The 16739-nt window shown below is 44.5% G+C and overlaps 1 long non-coding RNA gene across 1 annotated transcript; it reads right to left on the bottom strand.

Annotated features, from left to right (window-relative positions):
- Positions 1 to 13333: 13333 nt before the first annotated feature.
- On the bottom strand, positions 13334 to 14689 carry LOC143508797 (uncharacterized). The gene is made up of 3 exons (XR_013129476.1): positions 14527 to 14689; positions 14171 to 14245; positions 13334 to 13777 (listed from the first exon to the last, which is right to left on the bottom strand). It is a non-coding gene; the product is annotated as an uncharacterized LOC143508797 (long non-coding RNA).
- Positions 14690 to 16739: the final 2050 nt, after the last annotated feature.

The raw sequence follows: 16739 nt of genomic DNA, 5'->3' as shown, positions 1-16739 counted from the left end.
TACACACACACACACACACACACACACACACACACACACACACACACACACACACACACACACACCTTGCAGCTGCTGGTTAAAAGACAAAATATTCCTTTCACATTAATAACATCAATGAATTTTTGTGCATCAATGAACATATGTGCAATACATATTTTATCCTCAATTTAGTATATATTATGAAATTCATCAAATAAAATGGCATGGCTGCATAGATAATGCATATTTTATATTTTTGTTTATATATAGTCTTCATGTGACCTGTGCCTTTCTCCTTTTGTGTTATCTGATTATTGAACTGCTCTGGTAGCTTAATGGTATAATTCAGTGAGATGCCAATTTCTATTTGTATGAATATGGGTACAGACTTTAAGTTGCGTTACAAGGAAGCTTTCTGTATGACATCTTCACAGAACTGTTCAAGGCTGCACCACAGAAGAAGGCACTGTTTCATATTACTATAAAGAACATTGCTCACCAAAATGCTACTGTGAGAATTTAAGTCCTTCTCTTGATCCTACTATTTATTATTGAATTCCCCCATGATTTCTACTGTTGTGTACTTACTTTAAGCATTTTATAATGTAGTGCTACATCACTCAATCAACACACACACACACACACACACACACACACACACACACACACACACACACACACACACACACACACACACACACACACACACACACAGTAGGCTAGACACCAATGATGACGCTACACTAGCTGCTAGCTAACACAGGCTGCTATCTTCATACATGCGGAGGCTAGTTGACTAACTACTAAGTTTAATGCTTTTACAGCTTTTCATGTGCTGTAAGCTGTAATTCACTGTTAACTGATTTTCCACTGCAAGAGTTTTCTGTGTTCATAGGTAAACAGAGAATCTCTTGCAGTTACATGAAGTTGGATGTAACGTAAAGTAAAAAAAAATATATATTATTCTCATTCACAGTTTTGGAAACAACACAGGTTTTGTTTATCATGGGTTCTGAGTAAACACTGTAACCATAAATGTTGTTCTAGCCAATTATAACATGATGCCGTTGAACAGTATTTTCTTTGTGACATAAAAGGCCTGACGTAGCAATTAGACTGGAAGTAGCAATGGATTTAATGGCAATTGTTTTCTCTATCATAAACAGATTGTTTGTCAGGGGGTTGAGTTTTAGTAATAAAAAAGAGCATTATTAAAAAACATGTTTGTACAACAGTTCTATGAAAATGTTTAATGGACATAATGGTTGATGTGAAACCTGGACTATTAAATGTTTTCAAGCTCTGTCTTCCCCGGCACCTGCATACAACTCTCATACAAGCAACACACGTACTTTCATACTGATAAATATGTAAGTCGATCTCGATAAGAGGGTCTGACAAATGGCGTAAATGTAAACAAACAAAGCCCTCAGTCAAAATGAATAGATGACCCTAGCAATATGATTAGAATTGCTAACTGTGAAATTATGAAAAAATTCACAAATTCATTATAATTGGGGTGGAGATTTGTGTACTGGCAATGTTTTGAGATTACCACAATGTCCACGTCTTTGTCTGCACAGACTTGTCGGAGCAGTGTCCGCGTATTATAGCATGATTCAATTTCTCAGGTGTGGGAAGGGCAGCAGGGTTTTGCAGCATATCTTTTGAATATACTTTATTCTTCTAGTGTGTGGGGAAATGTGTATTCACTTAAGGTATGAAAAATAAAGTTTCCAGTAACAGGATAGCTTCAGCCTCTCAGTTCTGTAGCTACCTGAAGCTTGTGTGTCTGGCTCGTGGGAGCTGAGGTACTGAGTTATTATTCTGGGGTGTTTCTTCAGTGCCGTGTAATGTGTTTGGCTGTGCATGGTTTATCTGGCTGTCTATATCCTAATTATGCTGGAAGTAACTGAGGCGTAGTGATGATGAGAGGACTAAACAAGAATGGAGGAGAAAGAGGCACGGGGCGCAGTGATTGAGTGTGACATTTTTAATAATTCATCACAGTGCATTACATAATGTGGCGATGGAGTGGAGACTCCTACAGTACCCTTTTAGGCCTGTGGGTGGCACTGCCACTCCATGGAGACAGCAGGTGAAGTGATGACTGGCAGCTTTAAATCACACAGATCACTTGCCCTCTCTCCATTCTCTTCCTCTGTCAGTCCATCTCTTCCTCCGTCAGTCCATCTCTTCCTCTTCTATGTACTTCTTCCAGCCTTCTTTCTCAGCCCTCATCCTCCACTCAACGACTCACATGCCTGGATCTCCTTCTTCACGGCTTTTCCCCCTCTCCGTCTGCCTTTCTTCATTCCTTCTGTCATTCTTTCAGCCTCTTCCCTTCTCTTTCTCCATCTCTCCATTTCCCAATTCCATCCGCTTTCAAACTGTATCTCATATTTGCCTCCCTCTCCTCTCTTGCCCCCCCACTCCCATTCTCCACTGCTCTGCTTTACCAAGACCCCCCCCCCCCCCCATTCCCAAAACTGACCATTTTAAATGCACTGTTCCTCCCTTCCCAAAGAGTTTTTGACTTTATGTTTGGACCCACAGCTCAAACATGATTGGGCTTTAAGAGCAGCTATTTTCCCATAAGTTTCCTTCAGTGATGATGGTGTCATAATTAGCTTTAGGGGCTGTATTAGAACTGCCATTACCATGGAGAATATTACATATAATAATATAATGACGCTAAATCTTTTGGCTTGTGAATGTTTGGGGACATTCAGTGATTTGGAGTCCCCATCCACCCCAAACACACACATATATAGAGTGTGAAAAGGTGCTTAGGTGACTACAATACAACATCACCGTGTGCATGTGTGTGTGTTTATGCATGTGTCCAATTTGACTGTTGATACAGGAGTGTGTATAATCAGACCTTTCCAGTGTGAACACCTTTCCATGGTGTACAATGACACGTTATATTATTCAGTTGGTGACAGTGGTCACCAGTCCCCAGTTTTATCTATTCTATCATTATATAGCTTTTACTGAAGTAATTATTTAATTAAAATAATCATTTCTTTTTCAACCCTGTATGAAAGAGTGCATGAAATATATGAGACAGAAATATATATTAAATAAATCTGGGGAGGCGGACCAGATGCCTGAACCACCTCAACTGGCTCTACTCTATGTGGAAGAGTAGCAACTCTACTTCGAGCCTCTCCCAGATGACCGTAGTCTGTAGCTTCTCTAAGGGAGAGCCCGGACACCCTGTGGAGAAAACTCATTTCAGGCGCTTGTATTTGCGATCTCATTCTTTCCGTCACTACCCAGAGCTTGTGATCATAGGTAAGAGTCGGAATGTAGATTGACCAGTAAATCTAGAGTTTGGGCTCAGCTCTCTCTTCACTGTTCACTCACTCGTGAACAAGAACCCGAGAACCCGAGATACTTGAACTTCTCCACTTGAGGCAAGGATTTACTCCCGACCCGGAGAGGGCCCACCCTTGTCCGACTGAGTACCAGTTTTAGAGGTTCTGATTCTCATCCCGGCAGTCTCACACTCGGCTGCAAACTGATCCAGCAAGAGCTGTAGGTCCTGGCCTGAAGATGCCACATCATCCGCAAAAAGGAGACGCAGAATCCTGAGGCCACCAAACTGAACCCCCTCTGCCACTTGGCTATACCGAGAAATTAAAAAAATTAATATTTATGGACAGAATCGTTGACAAAGGGCAGTCTTGGCGGAGTCCAATTCCCACCTGGAACCATTCTGATTTACAGCCGCCCATGCAAACCGAGATCCTGCTCCATTTGTACAGGGACTGGATAGCCTGTAGCAGCGGGCCCTGTTCCCTATATCCCCGGAGCACCCCCCAGAGGAAACCCCTGAGGGACACGGTCGAATGCCTTCTCCAAATCCACAAAAACATGTAGATTGGTTGAGCGAACTCCCATGCACCCTCTAGGACCCTTGCAAGGGTGAAAAGCTGGTCCAGTGTTTCACAACCAGGTAGGAACCCATATTGTTCCTCTTGTAACTGAGATGTGACTATCGACTGGTCTCTCTTTTCCAGTACACCTACATAGACCTTACCGGGGAGGCTGAGGAGTGTGATACCCTGATAGTTGGAGCACACCGTCTGATCCTCTTTCTTAAAAAGAGGACCAGCCCGTTTTGCCAGTCCAGAGGCCCCCGATGTGCACGCGATGTTGCAAAGACGTGTCAGCCAGGACAGTCCTACAACATCCAGAGTCTTGGATGGCAGATCTTCACTCCCGGAGCATCAAGACGTTTCACAACTACCTTGGTCACCTCAGCCCAAGTGATGGTCAAACTTCCATCCAAGTCCTCCATTTCTGCTTCCTATGTGGAAGGCATGATGGTGGGATGGAGAAGATCCTCAAAGTATTCCTCCCACCGCTTATTGACATCCCCAGTTGAGGTCAGCAGATCCCTGGCCCCACTGTCTACAGTGTTGGTCGGGAACCGCTTTCGCCTCCCTTCCTGGAGCCAATCGAAAGTCACTTTCCACGGTCTCACTGAACTCTTCCCACACCTGAGTTTTTGCCTCTGTGACAGTCAAAGCCACAGTCTGCTCGGCCCTCCTGTACCCGTCTGCTGCCTCCAGAGTCCCACAAGCCAACCAGGCATGATAGGACTCTTTCTTGACTCCCTCCCTTACCTGTGGTGTCCACCATCAGGTTCGGGGATTGCTGCCACGACAGGCACGACCTTGTGGCCACAGCTCAGGGAACAAGGCCCCCTCGGACTCAATGTCTCCGGCCTCCCTCGGGATGCGGTCAAAGCTCTGCTGGATGTGAGAGATCTTTCTGACAGGTTCCTCTGCCAGACGTTCCCAGCAAACCCTCACAATATGTTTGGGTCCCCACATGTATTTGCGTGTTTCAGGGAACATGTGTTTGTGCTGCTTGTTTGCTGCTGCCATTATTTGTGGACCATCTTGGTGTCTCAGTGCACCTTCCATCACATTCAGACGGCTGACGACAACGTCAACGACCTTAACTCATGCTCCTCCATGCACAGAATGAGAGAGAGAGAGAGAGAGAGAGAGAGAGAGAGAGAGAGAGAGAGAGAGAGAAAGAGAGAGATAGATAGATAGAGAGAGAGAGAGAGAGAGAGAGAGAGAGAGAGAGAGAGAGAGAGAGAGAGAGAGAGAGAGAGAGAGAGAGAGAGAAAGATAGTTGTTGTCTTTTAATGAAACATTAATACCTAGGGTTAGGGTTAGACAGACACCAATGATATATCAGTGATGTTCACCTTCATACCTTGACTCTTATTTCTGCTTCTGCCTTTGTAATTATTGGTAACAGAACAGTAAATTTAACCGGTTGGCTTCTTTGTCTCAACTAACTCCTGGTTCTATAACGTAAATGAATTACCAGTCATTACAAAATCCAAGACTAGATTTTCGATTTGAAATCCTGAGACCTGTGACCTAAGATGCTTGCGATAGCAAATTAATCTTGACTGACATTTTGTTTATGGTGCCTTCATTATTTTTCAAAGTTCATTGTGTTCACTAGTTACATTCCCACTGTGCAACCCTCCAGCTCAATCAGTGTTAATGGGATAACACAGATATCTCCATCTTCACCCCAAGCATCCAACAGCATCTACAGTAGCAGTGTGAGAGACTGAAATAAAGTTCTTCTGAACTGATGAGTGACAGTAAGAGGTTGGGTGCAGCATTACCTCAGGGCGAACCATATGTGGTCCCCAAAAGGCCCAGTGCAGCAGTAATTTACATATGTGGTCCCCAAAAGGCCCAGTGCAGCAGTAATTTACATATGTGGTCCCCAAAAGGCCCAGTGCAGCAGTAATTTCTTACTATGATTTGCCACGTCATGCTTACATCACAATGGCACATTAACAACACAGTCTGTCACAGAGTCAGACATACATAAGGACTAAAACCACATTTATAGTGCACATTGTCATTTTGTTTTTTAACTGTTATCATGGATTTGCTTTTGAGATACTGGGATGGGAAGACCTTGATAAGTTCACACACACACACACACACACACAAACACACACACGCACTCACACAGACACGCACGCACACGCACGCACGCACGCACGCACGCACGCACACTTTCCTCCTTTTCTAGGGGTTTTCAGACTTGTGACTTTTCTACTTGCTCCCACTTCTCTCTCGATTTCACTTTCTCTGTCTCCTTGTATATATCCACATGTAAATATGTATTTTCAAACATATCTAACAATCTTAATTAATATTTGCTTGTTCTGAAAATATGAACGATTTCAGCATTATTAATTTGTAAGGTTTTGCAAGGCCTCAGTTGGAGAGTGAAGAGATTGCTTGAGTGGGTATTAGGGAGGAGTCAGATTAGAGTTATGACTCAGATCAGAGGTAAGATGAGAACATTGAGAGGACAGTCTGAGGGTCTCTTCATGATCAAGCATCTCAGAAATTATTTAAAATGAGACTCTCTTAAATCAGTAGCATACCCATTTCTTCTACATGAGGCAATGGAATCAGTAAATGTTTAACATGAATTTTGTTAGAGACTAATGCTGCAATTCTTTTCTAATACTGCAGAACACTTTTCAATAATTTAAAGGCGAGAGAAATAAGCTCAGAGATTCGTTATTCATTGTAACTATGGGTATAGTGCTAGATTACTCCTTTCCTTGAAAATAACTGAAAGTTTGCCTGTATGAAGCTCACCTGTCGTTGCCATGGAAATAGATGGAATTGTGGGTAGCAGGAAGAGTTCACAACCAGCGGGTGTCCTCCTGGGTGTGAGTCGGTGTGATGGAACGCTGTACAGATGGAGCCAATCAAGAAGCTCGCCTCCCGTGACTGTTTATGCAAATGCAGTTTTGGTTCTCCTGTCCCTGTTTGCTGCGACCTTTATGGTTTCAGCCACGATAGCAAAATAGCGGTGAGCATGCTGCAGGCAAGCCAGGACCAGACAGGCATCAGCTTTCAGGTGGTCTGACCACCGACATCTGCTACATGCCTCGGTCACTGTCACCAGCGCCTTGAAGTGTCGAAATTTGATAGGCCATGAAATGGGTTTACACTGTTTAAGGTTGATTGGCTCCTGAGGTACTGCAGGAGTTGGGTGGTTATTTCATGTCAAAGTGTCGAAGAGGGACTGCTGTCTGGCTCATCTGTTATGGGGTGGGGGGGGGGGGGGGGGGGGGTTCATTACTTCCTTCAATGGAGATAAAGGGTAGATGGCCCTCATGTTGCGGGTGGTGGTAGTGTCTGACTGTTTTATGAGGGGCCCTTTTAAAGATAAAGCTCTGCTCCCTCATAATGTCACAAGGAGGTGTAAAGAAGGACAAGACATTTCTAACAAAAGAGAAACTTTTTAGTAGGGAATTTAGGCTTGTAAGGCAGCTTTTATGAGGTACGTCAATTGTGTGTGTCCATGCCTGTGGAGATGCAGAAGAAAGACGTTGCAGACTTTATTAATGGGTCATTATATAACAGCTGCTGTTTAATTTGGGTTGATGTTAATGGAACTGGTTAGTAGTGCAGGTTAAGGCCGTTGGTCTAGAGGAGAGTTTGAACTGATGCAGTGTGACTGGTGTGTTCACTGCACATCTCTGCATTATATACATGAAATAATACATATAACAAGCTTAACCGAAAGGGGAGGGGGAAGGAGGTGCTAGAAAGGCATGGGTAGAGCAGGCACTCAGCACAGACTGCTTTTCTTGGATTTACTAAACCAAACATTGCCAGTTAGGCTTAATCGATATCTCAAAGGCAGACATCAATTAGCTTAGACAACTTAGGCTTTAGCTCTGTGAGCTCTTCTTTGGCTGGCAAATTAAAATGACTGCACTAGCTCTGGTCTCAGTATGCAGAGAAATATGTCCTGCGTTTGCTGTGCATGTGACACTGTTATTTCCATAATTTCACCCACTGCATTAAACCATGCTATTATTATGCTCTGGTCAAATATATTATTTGCCATACCATGCAAAAAATGTAAGCATTTTGAAGCATTTGAAGAAGTGTTTGAAGCATTTAACAGAGCTATAAGACTGTAGTTGTTTAAAACAAACAGACAAACAAACAAACAAACATTATTTCACCCTCTCATCTGCAGAATGGTTATAACTAAAATAGAGAGAAAACTTGGGGGACAATATCCTCCTCACCCCTCTGAAACAAAAAAGCCCTAACACAAACAGTGTCCCCATAATAAATGATTCCAAGCATCTTTTGACATTAGCTGCTTTTCCCCATTTTCTCTAACCAAGTTGAGGGTGGGCTTTGGTTCTGGCTTTCCTGTAAGTGAGCAGAGGTAGACCTTAATTTAATGTAGGGTTCAGGGCAGTGGGAAAATAGTAAAAACTATTTGGGGGGTTCAATAATATATCACATGCCTGAAGCTGAACTGGCATGGCAGCAAGAGCTGAATTGAATATTCCACTGTATAGAGAAGGAACATGGTTGTATTGCCCCCCTGATGTTGTCATTCAAAATGCAGGTTAACATTTTGGCCTAATCATAATTTGTTTTGAAAATAGTGTTTGTATCCTGGTATTCTGCTCATTAAACCTAAGTTTAACTAACTAATCAAAGAAGCCCACAGCATAATACAGGCTTTGGTATATCCCACGGTCTTCAACAGCTACTGGAGGGAACTGAGGAATTAGAAGACATAGATGGAACATGTCTGAACAATCAACCTGTTCCCACTCTCTACTGGTTATGTCCCACCCTAGACCACACCCCACCCGCTGCAACAACACAGCCATGCATTAACAGAACGAATGCAGTGCTGTTTCCTAATCCAGTCCAGATTTTTGATCTACACCATCTTGCAACACCCCAAGCAATCAACAAGACTAAAATACCTGTCACGGTAGTGCTGGGGAGGTTGAGATAGACTCAAAACAGGGACTATCTCGAGGTCCCAGAGGAGCAGATCATGTTCACCTTTTGAAGAGAATCTCCTTCCTTTAGTCTGTATCTAGTCCTGGATCCAATTATGATTTGGATGCAAGTGAGGATCCATATCCAGCCTCCATGCCGAGGCTCTCTGCGCACATGCTTCCTAATACCCTCCAGCCCCCTTGAGCCCTGTGCAAATCAATTTTTGCTCCATCAACTGAAGTGGAAACAAAATGCACATATATGCGTGCAGCCTGACAGGTGGTCTCTCATCCCCGGAATTGGCATGCCAGCCAGGTAATTGAAAAGGAGCGCATTGCAGCCAGAGAGCACTGGGGGTCAATGCTACGGCTGTGTGGCACTTTAAGGCACGTTGTGACAGTCGCACGCACACCTGAAGGGGAAAAGCTTGGTGATAGTGATTGGAGATTAACAGTCAGGTATGTCAATGGGTTACAGCTTCAAAGGCAAGTCGTTTTTGAATGAATAGTTCAAAAGTAAAATGGGATTTATTTTTTCAACTCCACTTTCTTGAGGGAAGAGTTGCAGCAAACTTTCCTAATGGATGTGGCAATATCCATTATTTACTTTTCCTAATGGATGTGGCAATATCCATTATTTGAGCAACTCACATTTGGGAACTACTTCATATTAGTGAACAGGCATGAAGCTAATCGGACAAACATAGCTGTACCCTGCTTCTTTAGAAAAGGTAAATTCTTTAAGCTTCTGTTCTGCATTCATTCTGTGTGTAACCACACACACACACACACACACACACACACACACACACACACACACACACACACACACGCGTGTGCCCCGCTTGGGTCCACATGTTTGCAGTCGGGATCACGTCCGAGGGAGGACACCTAACCCACCTTCAGCATCCAATCTGGGCAGGCCACCGCCTCGCCGATGCCACGGAGAAGCGGACTGCATCTGACCTCAACCAAGTCTGATCTGTCACACCACGCCAGAAGATCAAAGTAAACAGTGAGCGTCAGACTCTGGGACAAACTTAACAGTCGTTTGTTAGCAGTGTGACCCATATTGAGGTGGTGTCCTTGAATCTTAAATGGCACTGTTGTTTACCGAAACATCTGAGAATCATGATTAAAGTCACCTTAAATATTTTAAAACGTGACTCCAGAGGCAAGATTAGCATATTCACAATTCATTTTCATAATCGAGTATCTTTATTATTATTATTATTATTATTATTATTATTAGTATTATTATCATTAATAATAATAATAATAATAATAATAATAATAATAATAATAATAATAATAATAATATTTATTTGTATAGCACCTTTTATATTTACATGCAACTCAAAGTGCTTTACATAATAAATAAAAAAACATAAGCACAGATTATGTGCTTAAAAGGAAGCAAAGATAAGACAAAAAGAAAATATTAAAAGAAATTAAAGATAAAAAGGAAACAACATAATAAATAAGGTTTTGAATTGTAACACTCTTATATTTAAATATAGATGACCACCTTTTCTGGCTTTCTTAGAGATGAAGAAGTGTGTCTAAAGTGTGTCTAGGTGTGTCTAAGACTAGCAGTGTCTAAAGAGTATTTTTTAGATAAAATACAAAATATTTACAAAGAAAGACAATGCAAGGCTGCTGCAAAGGAAGCAGTCACTAATGAAGCCCAAACAGAGGCAGCAGAGTCACTAATGAAGCCCTGAACACAGGCAGCAGAGTCACTAATGAAGCCCTAAACACAGGCAGCAGAGTCACTAATGAAGCCCTGAACATAGGCAGCAGAGTCACTAATGAAGCCCTGAACACAGGCAGCAGAGTCACTAATGAAGCCCTAAACACAGGCAGCAGAGTCACTAATGAAGCCCCGAACACAGGCAGCAGATTCACTAATGAAGCCCTGAACACAGGCAGCAGAGTCACTAATGAAGCCCTAAACACAGGCAGCAGAGTCACTAATGAAGCCCTGAACACAGGCAGAAGAGTCACTAATGAAGCCCCAAACACAGGCAGCAGAGTCACTAATGAAGCCCTGAACACAGGCAGAAGAGTCACTAATGAAGCCCCAAACACAGGCAGCAGAGTCACTAATGAAGCCCCGAACACAGGCAGCAGGGTCACTAATGAAGCCCCGAACACAGGCAGAAGAGTCACTAATGAAGCCCCAAACACAGGCAGCAGAGTCACTAATGAAGCCCCGAACACAGGCAGCAGAGTCACTAATGAAGCCCTGAACACAGGCAGCAGAGTCACTAATGAAGCCCTAAACACAGGCAGCAGAGTCACTAATGAAGCCCCGAACACAAGCAGCAGGGTCACTAATGAAGCCCCGAACACAGGCAGAAGAGTCACTAATGAAGCCCCAAACACAGGCAGCAGAGTCACTAATGAAGCCCCGAACACAGGCAGCAGAGTCACTAATGAAGCCCTGAACACAGGCAGCAGAGTCACTAATGAAGCCCTAAACACAGGCAGCAGAGTCACTAATGAAGCCCTGAACACAGGCAGCAGGGTCACTAATGAAGCCCTGAACACAGGCGGCAGAGTCACTAATGAAGCCCTGAACACAGGCAGAAGAGTCACTAATGAAGCCCTAAACACAGGCAGCAGAGTCACTAATGAAGCCCCAAACACAGGCAGCTGAGTCATTAATGAAGCACAAACACAGGTAGCAGATTCACTAATGAAGCCCTGAACACAGGCAGCAGAGTCAGTAATGAAGCCCTGAACACAGGCAGCAGAGTCACTAATGAAGCCCTGAACACAGGTGGCAGAGTCACTAATGAAGCCCTGAACACAGGCAGAAGAGTCACTAATGAAGCCCTAAACACAGGCAGCAGAGTCACTAATGAAGCCCCAAACACAGGCAGCTGAGTCATTAATGAAGCACAAACACAGGTAGCAGATTCACTAATGAAGCCCTGAACACAGGCAGCAGAGTCAGTAATGAAGCCCTAAACACAGGCAGCAGAGTCACTAATGAAGCCCCAAACACAGGCAGCTGAGTCATTAATGAAGCACAAACACAGGTAGCAGAGTCACTAATGAAGCCCTGAACACAGACAGCAGAGTCACTAATGAAGCCCCAAACACAAGCAGCAGAGTCATTAACGAAGCCCAAACACAGGCAGCAGAGTTCTATCTCACTCTCTCCGAAACCCTCCAGTCTCTCTCTCATTTAACCATATGTATAAACTTATAAACTTTTTTTTACCATGAACTGCAAATACATGTGCATGTTTATGAAGGCTAGACTCAACCACAGTGCATGTTTATGAAGGCTAGACTCAACCACAGTGCATGTTATGAAGGGTAGACTCAACCACAGTGCATGTTATGAAGGGTAGACTCAACCACAGTGCATGTTTATGAAGGCTAGACAACACATGGCACAACTTGTGCCATGATGGACGTTGTGTACGGTGCTACTGCTAAGGATTCCTTTAGACAGGTCCATCCTGAGGTAAAAATAAAAAAGTAGAATGGTGTAGAACCACGACTTTTGATGAAATAGCATTTCTTCATTCTATGGCCCTGAAGAATACTGCAAACGCAACACCAGTCCTTGTCAATATGATATAATCGTTATCTCACAATAATTTCTCATGATAATAGCATATTGTCTGACCTGGTTTGAGAGGGAGCTATTTTTTCCTTTTTTCTTACGTGAGGTCTGGCCTTGAAATAAGATCTTGAACCTTTGAACAAAAGGGACTATTATGGTTTCATTTTCCTTGAGGGGTTATAAATGAGATATGAGAGGTTCGAGGAGAAGGAATGATGGATCGTGGTGGACCAGGCTTTGAGAAGGACGAGAATTTTAGGGGAATTTTAATGTTTAGCACAGGTACGAGCTTCAGAACACATGCAGTGTTCTATGATAAAGGATGATTGAACTAACTTAGCAAAGTTTGATACCAATGTGCATGAAGACATCCCCTTCATCGACATATGTGATCATTTGTTCTCAGTATGTGGTGTCAATAAAATGATTTTCAGATGGGTAACATGAACAAAGCTATTATACAACTCATGCAATGGAAACAGAGATGCAAACAATTCCAGCTGTACTCAGTCGTCAACAAACAATTTCTTAACAACATGACACTGCTTTTAATTTCATTTAGCTTTCCACAGTTGTGCTTCAAAGACTGAGACTGGAATGAAGTGGATGGTTGACAATTAGGGGAGGGAATATGCGAATGTGGAATGATGAGAGAAGCTAAGGTAAAAGCTTTTTATCCATCTTGATTTGACCAACAAAATATGACGGAGAATCTGAGTAACTATGTAATCCAATACTAGTTCAAACTGGCACATCCTTCTCCCTCCCATTAAAATAGAGAAAACAACAGGAACCACTGGGAAGTGTAAAGGGTAAAATAGTTATACGTCGCCACCAAACATATGGCGTCACGCTAAAGTACAAAGCACACAATACACGTCTGAACACGCTTCACCAAATTCAACACTGCTGGAATACAAACAACACACACACACACACACACACACACACACACACACACACACACACACACACACACACACACACACACACACACACACACACTTTCCATGCACATAAAACTCCCATGTTGCATCTGCTACACCGTCACCTGTCTCTTTTCATAGTTCTCTCAGGCACTGGAAGTGTCCTTCAAGCAGTCTCTCCATTCTTCACTTCCTCCTCGAGCACCCTGGCTCACCTAGTGGCAGACTTGCAGAACTGCATGCTGGACTTTTCTCTATGGGTGTTAAGTCATTCAGGGCTGTGGTCCCCGAACTTTTGCGATGCACTCCCCCAATCTCTCCATGCATCTGTCAGAGCTCGACAGAGAGGATCTTCCTCTTCATGAAGCTCCTCTTCATGATTCCTCCCACTATTCTACTAGGTCCCCGTGATGGTTTTGTCTGTGTACTTGTACTTTGCTGAGCCACCTTGGGGATAACAAAAGGTGCCAGAACAAACAACAAAATAAAAAAATAAACAAATGTTACATGCACAGCAAGAGCAGACATGGAATACTCAGTTGCTCAGTACATGCTCAGAGAAGAGGGCCTACATCTTAGAGAACTTGTACTCTAGTATTCTAGAAATAGCACTGCACTGTTAGAAGAACACTATGATGGTGTGGTGGATCTGGGAGCTGTGTACTTGGCTACTGGGCTTACTGGGTCCAGTGTGATGAACTACTCAGTAAGTTAAAGATTCCACAATATTAGTTATTCTTAAACATACCCAGTTCTTTTAATTGAGGTCTAATGATATCTTTTTATAGCTATGTGAGTGACATGCGGTGGATTATGTGTAAGACTATGTCCAATACTCACAACATGATACAAAGCAGCCATTTTTTCCCCTAACACAATTACCCAGTCGTCTGTTATGGAGTTCCTTTCCACTTCCTATTGGAAGAACACAATTACACTTTTCAGTTTTAGATCATAGAACTTAGTAAATCCATTTTGTGGGTTGTCTCTGACATGACATGAAAGATGGAAAAAAATGTTGAAAAGTATAAGGCTGAAGGAAGAGTTGGTTACTCATGGAGAGATGACGAAACAAAATAGTTGTTAATGTTGATTTTAGCCAAAACTATTACACCATAATTCCTCTGTGTCTGTCATTCAACTGCTATGTATTTATTTGTGAGATGCATCATTTCTTCAAATGAGCTGTACAGTACCTCCCTGTGAGATGGGAACAGCACATGTCCAAAAATAGGATTCTGGGCAGTCTCAAAAGCACAAATATGGACAGATCTTGGCTTCAAACAGCAGTATGCTCTTTCTGTCTTTCACTTTCCCACTACAGGTAAGCACCCTTTTGTCACAAATGAGTCCATGGTTCCTGTAACGAGTGGAAAAATACTGATTAGTGGTCACCAATTCATGCTCAGTCTGTGCAAGTCTGAGCTGTGTTCTCTTTGTCTCTTCTCTCTCTCTCTCTCTCTCTCTCTCTCAATATATACTCAATATACAATATATATATAGTTTAGTTACTTTAAGATTCAACAAGTTAAATGTCAACATATGTTTCCATAGTAAAAACCAGCAATGCAAAAAAATATATCAATAATTCAGTGTCCATTCATTAGTATTAAAACGTCCTTAAATTAGCATTAAATCTCCTTAATTCTGATGGTCTGAACATGTTCTGTTAAATGGACAGCAAGACTTTCTCTGGTGTACAATGGTTATGTCTCATGACAGAAATACAACAGATGGTTCTTGCAGTAATGCATCAGGAGGAATGAGTGATAACACCAGGTCCTTAGGGGCTGGTCATTTTACTGACTGTTACTAAGTTTACATGTAGCACATCTAAAGCAGTCTCAGACTACAGCAGCCCAGTAATTATTTGACTTATCTCACCCTTGACGAGCATGTCTTTGATATTGTCACGTTGAGGACCCCGGCCCCTCCCTTTTGGGCGTGTGTAAACGTTGTCCACGTGCTCTGTCTGCGTTTTCGGAACTCCGTGGTGATAGCTTTGTTGTGTGAATAATGTGTCTCACCTGTGAATCGTCTCGTAATCACATGGGGCTAATGTGGTCTGTCTATTTAATGTGCGCTCGCGCAGTGTCCTGTGCTCGTCGTTGTCTAAAGTCTACACGTCTCAGTGTGTGTGTATACGTGTTCCGTGTGCGCTATTGCGCAATTTCTATTTAAATAAAAGTGACGTCAAGTCTAAAGGAGGATTCGGTGTCTCATCCTTCGCCACGACCCCATCGTCACATAACGACGAGCCGCTTGAGACACCATGCCGGGCTATGCCACCCGACCGAAGAGGGGCAATCGAGCCAGCAAGCGGCGCCATCGCGCCTCTTCTCCTGGCCAGCGCTGCCAAGCCACCGCCAACCCCGAGCTCATGGAGCAGGACCCGCTATGCGCCTATATGCTGCGCATGGCTCGGGAACGCTATGCGCCTATATGCTGCGCATGGCTCGGGAATCCTCCGTCCCCGAGATAGCGGACAACTTCCTCAAGCAGGCACGGCGGATATGGCGAGAGCGACACCCCTCTCCTTCCCGCGAACCCTCGCCTCTGAGGATGGGTGCGTTCGTGCTTTGCTCGACGGAGAGCACCCCAGAGAGCGAGTTTGGGGAGGAGGATTCGCCAAGCGAGGGGGAGGAGGAAGAGGACTATCCTCCGTCTCTAGGCGAAGCCTCCACCGTCGACTACGGTGGGGAGGGGGAGGAAGCCTACCCTCCGTCGCTAGACGATGTCTCCACCGTCGACTACGGTGAAGAGGAGGAGGAGGAGTCAGAGGAAGAGGACTACCTCCCTCCGCCCGTAGTTCCCTCTCCCCCCGTCGAGGAGGGCGAGGAAGAGGGCGAGGAGCAAGAGTGTGACGAGGAGGAGTACCCCTCCCCGTCGGACTGCTCCGCATGCCCCGAGGAAGACGGTGGGGAGGAGGAGGAGAATGGGGAGTACCCTCCGTCCGAGGGCTCCTACACGGAGGAGGAGGAGAGCCCTTCCCCCTCGGAACTGTCCGCCGGGACGGCGAAGAGGAGGAGGAGTCCAGAGGCGGGTTCATCCCCCGAGCTCTCCCCAGCCAGCGACATGGACTGTTCCCGGGGTGGCAGCTCGGGACATCCCATGAGCTGGAGCCGTGGCAGTGACGAGGAGATGGAAGCGGAGGAGGCCACTCCCACTGCCAGGTCCGGAGGGAGATCCACGGGCGAGGAGGGTTTCCCGTACGGCCCACCGAGGGTTGGGACCAACCGCGCTGCACCTGCCGCGTCGGCCAACCGCGCTGCACCTGCCGCGTCGGCCAACCGCGCTGCACCTGCCACGTCGGCCAACCGCGCTGCGCCCGGTGGAGGGTTTGCAGCAAGGGCAGGAGGAGCACCGCCCACCGCAGCGCCTGCAGCACCAGTGGCTCCCGATCTCACTC

This window comes from Brachyhypopomus gauderio, chromosome 2 (genome assembly GCF_052324685.1).
Source record: "Brachyhypopomus gauderio isolate BG-103 chromosome 2, BGAUD_0.2, whole genome shotgun sequence".
NCBI lineage: Eukaryota > Metazoa > Chordata > Actinopteri > Gymnotiformes > Hypopomidae > Brachyhypopomus > Brachyhypopomus gauderio.
This window is presented reverse-complemented; position numbering and strand designations above follow the sequence as displayed.